General features: G+C 34.2%; 1 non-coding gene across 1 annotated transcript; it reads left to right on the forward strand.

The window, feature by feature from the left end:
* The first annotated feature begins 1,747 nt into the window (after positions 1-1,747).
* Positions 1,748-1,855, forward strand: LOC122314548. The gene has a single exon (XR_006243769.1). It is a non-coding gene; the product is annotated as a small nucleolar RNA R71 (small nucleolar RNA).
* The last annotated feature ends 7,196 nt before the right edge of the window (positions 1,856-9,051 follow it).

Raw genomic sequence — 9,051 nt, forward strand, 5'->3', positions numbered from 1 at the left:
GTAGAATATATGGGGTCACAACAATTGTGAAGCATGTATTTAACTGCATTGTGATGTGTAGAATACATGGGGCCACAATAACTGTGGAGTATGTATTTACACGTAGAATACATGGGACCACAACAACTGTGGAGTATGTATTTTTCATGTTAAGTCAAGTTTGTGTAGAATACATGGGGTCACAACAACTGTAGAGTATGTATTTACACGTAAAATACATGGGGCCACAACAGCTGTGGAGTATGTATTTTTTATGTTAAGTCAAGTTTCAGAACAAGTTCATGATAAGTCAAGTTTCAGATCAAGTTCATGTCAAGTCAAGTTCAGTTCATGTTTCAATTTAAGTTATGTCAATTATGCTATGTTGTACGCCAAGTTATGTTTTAATTACTTATGAATTTGATTATGCATTTATACTTTTACTGTCATCCATGCATCATTAGCTTGTGTGGAAGTTTTTTGTTAACTTACTAAGATTTGTAATCAAATCTCACTTTGGTAGTCCCAACTACCATTCCCCCGAATAGTAGATCTTGTTACAGGACCTGAAGGAGAATCAGGAGCTGATCAACTAGACACAGGAGAAAAAAATTATCCGCTGCGAATATTACATAATGTTATATGCATGTTAGGAACATTGTATCTTATATGTCATGAACGGGGGCAGGTAATCTTGTATTGCATGTCTCGACGTTTCAAATGTCCGTCCGATCCCAAACGGAATTTGGGGGCGTCACATAGCAGTAGGATCGAATCTCATTAACATACTGAGTTTGCTTTTCTCTTACCCTTACTCTTTATATTTATTATTGTTTCATATTTTGTTTATATTTTATATTGTATATTTGATTTATAATTGTTATTTTTTTAAATACAACTCAATTCACCCTCCCTCATGTGTTAGTCATCTGGGCAACAGTGACATAATGACATTGACATCTTTCAAATTTTCTTGTGCCATATGTTGACATTGGGGTGTAGATTGACCTTGAGATGAGAACTTGCCACGCTCATTCACATTCAAGTAGCTCATCATCTTGGATACAGGATTCTTTATATCCTTGTTTTCTTCAACAACCTATGAAATCAAAGATTCAAACTTTTGATTAGTTTTACTCTGTGTCTCAACAAAATCATGTAAAGTATCTTCTTAGGAGTTCCTAAACGAAAAAGATGCATGATATGGTGCATGATATGATCTAGGGGGTTGTGCAGGCGATTGGTTTTCAGAATTTCAGCTAAAGTTTAGGTAATTTCTCCAACCAGAATTGTATGTATCTGAGTAGGGTGAAAATGGTTTTTAATACATGCCAAGAGAATTGCAACGTTCTTCATACACTACTTTCATTTCAGCAAATGTTAGGCAATCTTGTGCAAGATGATCTACTCCCTGACAAATAAAACAAAGTTTAGAAGCATCAACTTGAGGAATAATATGAGCTGCCATAGTTTCCTTCATCTTTAATGCCTCTAACTCTCTCCTTCCATCCTTGCCTTTAAGTTATCTTCTTCTTTGAGATGATAGATGCCTCCACTAGAATGAGTTTGATTGGTGTGTGTCCGATTGGTAGTGTCAAAAGCATTTGGTTCTGTCCAACTGTGAGCTTTTTCTACAAGTTCATTCAAGTACTCTATTGCCTCATCCAGACCCTTTTGTAAAAACTCACTATTACATATCATTTCAACAAATAACGCTCTCTAAGAGTGAGACATTCATAAAAATAGCTAACTAGACGCCAGCTTTCATAACCATGATGGAGACACAAGTTAAGTAACTCTTTAAAATATTCTCATGTTTGATATAGAGTCTCACTATCCTTTTGTGTAAAAGTTGAGATTTATCTTTTCAAAGCATTAGAAAAAAATTTGGGACTGTGGTCTCAATGAATACATCCAACTCTTCTCCTTATCCTTTAGTGAGAAAGGAAAGAACTTAAGTCGAACAACATCTACAGTGTTAGGTTGACCATGAAATGTAATAACAACCTCTTCAAACTCCATAATATGTACATATGGATATTCACTCTCTAAATCATAAAAAGCAGGGAGAAGTTATATTATACTTGGTTTGAAATCCATTGGAGGAATATTTGGTGGAAATATAATGCATGATGGTGTTACTATGCCAGTAGAGTGAAGGTACTCATGTAGAGTCCTAGGTTGATCTTCGTGTGCACTCATTTTTACGGGACTAGATGGATTATCAAACAAATGATTAGAAAAATTAGATTCTGACTCTGACACAGGTCTATAAGTAAGCTAAAAGAGGGAAAAGAGTTACCGCATTTATAAACTGTTGAAAAGAAAAATTATCTAGCAATTTTTCTACCTTCTCCTTAGTAATGGAGCCAAAATTTGATTACGCTAAAAAAATAACGTGGTAGTTGTAGCACAACTTTGGGGTGTCGATTCCATAGAGAGACAAATTAAAATAATAGCAGAAGAAACAAAGAAACCAAAGAAAAATATTAAATGATTAATGGAGAACAAAAATTAATTTTAAATACAAATTAAAGTGAGGCAAAATTACTAACGGAAGAAATAATCAAATTGACGAACAATAGAGCATTGTGAATCCCTTGCACAAATCTAGTATTTTAATTCTTCTTAATTCATTGAATGAATTAATTGGAAACTCAATTCCTGAAATTCACAATCGGAAGGTATATATTTATAAACCAAAATTAAACCAAATGTAACCCTTTGAAAAACCATTCACCACTTTTAAAATACGTAAATTATTATCCCTATTGAGAAAATCCAACGACGACAATATATTCAGGTAGTGATATTACAACAAAGAACTAAATCAATATAGATAAATAATTGATCCAGATATAATAAAAAAATCAATCAATTCAATAGAAAAAACATGACTGAATCCATAAACAGAATAAATTATATGATTATTCGAAAAAATAAAACATAAACAATGAATTGAGAATGATAAAACAAAAGAGTTTTAGTAATTAAAAATCAAATATATAAATTAAAAATACCATTTAATGTGCAAGTTTATCCCTAACCCTACTTGAGAATTTAGTTACCTATAAATATAATAGACAACAAAAATCTCCATAGAAAAATAAAGCAAACAGCGGCCATGGAAGTAATTTTATCATCTTTTCAAATTTTCCTCTTGTGTCTCTCCTCATTCCATATTTCGTGCTAATGATATGCTTATATAGGATAAGAAAGAAACCTTAATATCTTCAAAATTCCTGCTTAAAAAAATTGCCTAAATTTTAGGACTAATCTTGGCAGCCACGTACACTCTTCAGGAATTTGAATTTGAAAATACTTATTAGAGACAAATTTATAACTCTTTAAGATAACTTTAAAAAGAATTAAGAATTGAATCAATTTAACATGTGAGTAGAAAGTTATGATTAAAATAATAAAGTATGTCTAAGTTGTCTCTTGGTAAATTTCAGATTTGGACTTCTTGCAGTTTTTTTTATGATTTTTTTTCTTGATCTAAATTGCTCTCAAACCCCATAAAAGTTCTCATTTAAATTTGACTAGGTTTTGACTTTCTCTTTTATAAACTCTGAAATTAAACATAAAAATCTGTTTAAGAGTTTCACAAAGTAAATAGAAACTCAATTCAAGAATACATATTAATTTTTATTATTTCTATTCACATTTTAGCATTTTAATCCAATAATAGGGTATTTAGAGTACATTTTCGTGCACTCATTAGTTCCGCTATAGGATTTCAATCAAGATTGAACCTCAGCATCATATATTAAATTTCCTTTTGCCCATTCTTGCGTTATTATTTGTTCACATTCTTTTTCTCTAACCCAGCTTGCTTCAAATATAAAAAGATATTGCCTTTTTCTCTACCTACTAGTCTCATCCATTGATAACAAAATAGGTGTGTGATTTGAGCATCTCGCTGAAAGCCCTCCACCCTTACTTTCATGAACATTTCTCTCCGCATATTATTGGCCACACATCTGTCTAACCTTTCTTTTGTAGAAGAATGGTCAGAATGTTTATTGCTCCATGTGAAGAAATCACAACAACAGCCAAGGTCAAACAATCTATTCTCCTTTAACGCATCTTGAAATTGACTCAATTGGGTTTTAGCCCTTTGTCTACTCCCAATCTTCTCATTTTGGAACAAAATCTCATTAAAGTCCCCTACCACACACCATGCTTCATGGTCTTTAGGCGTTAAACTTCTTAATAATTCTAAAAATAATTTCCTCCTATGCCCTGGGTCTTTTCTCTCCGAAGACCTTCCCATTCTCAAATCTAATTTTTTTCTCTATAAATTCTAGCATATTCTCCCCCTTTATACTATCAAATTCACGTTTATGCAATAGATTAAAGGTAGTCAGCTTACCTATCTCAGGCTTTCCTCGTGCTCTTCTCTTCCAGCTACTCTTATTTCTTCCCTAATAACTTCCCTGGTTGTTTGAGTTTGCTTTCATTGTCGTTCCTAAACTTGCACATTTTTGGGTTGGACTTTGTACATGCATGTATACTACCTCTATTGGTATCTGCTGGGCTCTACTTCTAATGCTTGGGCTGGGAGTATGTTGAACCATGTCCACTTCCATGGATTCGCATAGAAATCCAATTCCTTATGTTACATTTGCCACCAATACTTCCCTCTCCACCTCCATACTCCTCACCTTTGTCACCTCCTTCCTTGCTGACCTAATCTCCTTTTCTCTACAAGGTGATTCATCCCTTTCCTTCGTTCAAGAGTGTGAATCTTGGAAATTTGTTTTCCAGAGTCACTTATATTCTTTTTTTATCCTCATTTTTCTCAATCCATCTCAGATTCATCGGCATAGCTCTCAACTATGAGCCATACTGAAGATCCCCACCATTGACTTGAGTTTTCTCAACCTCCCCACCCCTACATCCTTCCTTGCCGTGAATGATCCTACCACACCAAAAGCATAGTTTAGGTATTTTTTCATACTGAAATGGTACCACATCCGCCTCCCTTCCACATTAATAGTTTTCCACCCTAGCAATTGGTTTCTTCAAATCACATTCTATCTTCAGCCTCATACATCGATCTCACGCCAACCCATCTTCCTGTATATCTACCCCCATCACCTTCCCTATGCAATCTCCAATCTACTCTCTCATCTCTTGATTCATGTAACTTAATGGGAGGTTGAGCATCTAAATCCAGAGACTGTTGTGATCAAAGTCCAACAAATGTGGTTGAGTTTCACCATTATAATCCTTCAGCATAAACAGATAATTATCTAAAAGCCATGGGCAACCTTCCATTACTCTATCTTTATTGCACACTATTGCGAATGTACATTAGAAGAGCGGCTTTTCAATGTGCTGCCTTGCAGAGCAAAGAACATATGGTATAATCTAATGCCATTATTTCTGGGCTGCGCCAACAAAGAACCAAGCAAATTATATATTTTCCCCACATAAAAAAAAAATTACCTTGTTTGCCTTTTTGAAATTTTTGCAGGCATAAAGAGCAATGACAAACAAACAAAAACATGGAAAGCTATTAATCAATTCTTAGAGTTCATAAACTCGAGAAGGAGTAAAAGTGGAAAATCAATTAACAAATAAATAATTATTCACCAAATTATATTCCTTAACTCAAGAATTTAGTAGATAGCCCTTACTAGAAGTAGAATTCGAACAAATATTCAACAACAAATCTTACTATTCAAGTCATACATTAAATTTGTGGCAACCTACAGCCATCTAGAACCCAGAGATCAAACCAAAGGTAAGTGTAGAAAATTAATTAAGTCAAACCTTATCAACTGTTTGCTGGTCTTCGAAAGTGGCATTTGCTCCCGATCCAGATGCACAATGACTTCAAGCAGCTCCTCCTTATGAGAGTCTTGGCATCTTTGCCTTTCTTCAGAAAAATAGGAGAGGAAAGAAATTTTGGCTCTCCATTCCTCAAGGTTTGAGGTGCTTAAAAGGTTATGAGTGATGAGATTGGTTGGAGCTGGGAAGCATAAGGCAGTTTGAGAGAGAGAGAGAGAGAGAGAGAGAGAGAGAGAGAGAGAGAGAGATAATGTAAGGAGCAGAGAGAGTGAGGGAACTATTGGGGGGTGGTCGATCTACGCAAGGGAAGGGGAGAGAGAGAGAGGAGCTAGTGAGAGAGAAGACTAGGGGCTGGGTAAGGAATTCAAATGAAAGAAGGGGAAATGGAAAACACTTTGTTTCAGTTGTGTCCAAAATTAGCAACCACTTTAAAAATGACGAAAATGTCTTCTTTTTATGTCGCTCTAATTTAGGCGCAAAAAATTCAAATTCCAATATAATAAATTTTCTTTTTTGCGTCATTCTAATTTAGACACAAAAACTTATAATTGTGCTGCAAAAACTATAATAACTATTTGATACTAGTTGTGTCAAAAATTAGCGACCACTTTAAAAATGATGCAAATGTCTTCTTTTTGCATCACTTGAATTTAGAAGCAAAAAATTCAAATTATGCCACACTAAGTTTTCTTTTTTACGTCGCTCGAATTTAGATGCAAAAACTTATAATTGTGTAGCAAAAGCTATAATAATTATTCGAATAACTAATTGGCACCAATTATGTGAAAAATTAGCGACCACTTTAAAAGCGACACAAATGTCTTCTTGTAGTGTGATGGCAAAATAATTTATACCAATCTCCTGAAACTCCATCGACTTACCCACCTTCCATATCTTCTCTATTGTCGTTCTTACTATTTTCCTCCCAATCTTCCGCTCAAAATAAATTTTCCTCACTATACTCATTTCTCCTCTTTTCTTAATCGTCTCCAGTTGGCGACAATTGACTTTGATCGGTTTATTTTCTTCTTCACTATGCTTTAATCGATCCCATATCTCTTCTATCTCTTCCATGACTCCACCTCTGCCCATCGTAGAGAGCAGATACTTCACCCTCCTTCTTCAGCTGAAGCATAAACAAATTCAACAAACTTCTCCTCAGTTTCTTTCAGAGAAAACGGTTGAGAAAAGACTATCCGAAGGCAGTTTATTGGTTTCTAGAAATTAATATTTAGATATATTTTGTTTGAAGTTTTATTTTCTATTTATAAGCTTTTTATTGTTGTTTAATGTTTTAATATTTGAATTTAAAATTATTTTTTCATCTTTTTAAGTTTTTTTTTTGTTTTTTTATAAATGTTTAATGTATATAGTTAACACATGAAATGTTAACTGAATTAACATGTTAGAGAGAGGCTAGAGCGAGACCCAATGTGATTATGAGATTTACATCCTCCACTAGTTCAATGGCCTTGTGACTGGAGGTGTAACGGGTTTGGTTTGGTTCCGTTTTGAATAAAATTTAGAATCAAATTGGTATGAACCAGTTTTGTATTTTTAAGAACCGATTCTGCACTAGTTATCCCTCTAAATCAGTTCTTCCAGTTTTTCCGGTTTGGTTAGATTTTCTAATTTTAATATACTATATACTATATTATATAATATAATATACTATATCACTATATTATATATTATAATATACTACAATATATTAACACTATAATATTATATAATATAATATACTATATAATATATTATATAGTATATTATATATTATATATAAAAATGACATATAATATAAAAAATTAAAAAATATATATATGAATCGGTCCAGTCCGATTTTAGAAAAAGAAAAATTGGAATCGGACTGATTTTAAGAAAAATAAAACTTGTATCAAACCGAACTAAACTAGGTACTGGACCAAACCCACTAGTTCGATTTGGTCCGGTCCAGTTTACCAATTTTTTTTTTATACCCCTACTTGTGACATAACCAAGAGAGGTGCTCCCTGCCAATTGGGTGTCAATTTTGTTTTTACACCCGCTAATCATGAAGAGCCACGTAGGCATCCTAACAAATTTCAAGTTGCACCCATTTGCATTGAATCAACCTCTCTTTCTTTCTCTCCTTCTCACTCTCCCATCTACACTAACTCGACCAACAACAAAAAAAAAAAAGAAAAATATATATATATATATCAAAAATTCTATGTGCAGTCATTTTTGTGCACTCTTTTGTGCACTCCAGTGATATGATTGGTTGGATATTAAAAAAAAATTAATCCAGCCAATCATATCAATGGAGTGCGCAGAAAATACGCAAAAGTGACTGTATGTAGCATTGCTGCTCTATATATATATATAAAAAGGTCCTTGCACCTTTGAGTTCCAATTGATGAACGTCTCTGCTCCCCAAAATTTGAATCGACGAACGCTATGCTCCCTGAAGTTTCAGTCAATGATCGTCCTTGCTCCCCAGAGGTCCAATCGACGAACGTCCTTGCTGATCTTGCCATTGTGCCCCAAAAAAGAAAACGATATACTTATTGCTCCCTTCATGGCCGTAACCATAATGCAGCTCCTTCATTGAAAGACCCAGAAGGGCATGAAATGGGAGAATCAACTTTATATAGGCAAACGTTATGGAAAAATGAAGAAAAGAATTCAGTCAAGCAAAATGCTCCATAATGGAGATCCTAAAGTTGGTAATGCGAGTAACATAATTCTCTCTCATGTCAAACAAAAAGCAGGAAGGGACTTGCTCGCAAATTCCAATGCTGAATAACCAAAAGGTAGAACAAATGGAGTTTGTAGTTTAGGTAGAGAAGATGAAGACCTCGGCGATTTTAAGGGTCAATTTTGCAAATGGAGAAACACCAGATAAAAGTAGAAGACCATTTGATGATGAATTTGTGGAATCAACAGTAAGTAACAGCATGGTCTCTTCTGATTTTGGTCTTAAGCCACTGGATGATCAAATTATAGGCCATAAAGAAAAGAAAAGGGAATTTGAAGCCGCACCATGGACTTCTTCAAAGGCCCCATACCCACGGGGACTTCGAGCCCATCATGACCAATCGACTGGAATATTTCAAGGTTATCCAGACCAAGTGAGTAATTTTCTTAAGGACAAACGACTACCTGCAATGAAATTTTTTGAACTCACATAAACTATTTTGGAATGCTGTTCCATTAAAGTATAACAATATATAATAGCTTCTCAAAACACAGGTGAAGACTGGAAGGAAAACCAAACTATTGCCATCAATATTG

This window comes from Carya illinoinensis, chromosome 6 (assembly GCF_018687715.1).
Source record: "Carya illinoinensis cultivar Pawnee chromosome 6, C.illinoinensisPawnee_v1, whole genome shotgun sequence".
NCBI lineage: Eukaryota > Viridiplantae > Streptophyta > Magnoliopsida > Fagales > Juglandaceae > Carya > Carya illinoinensis.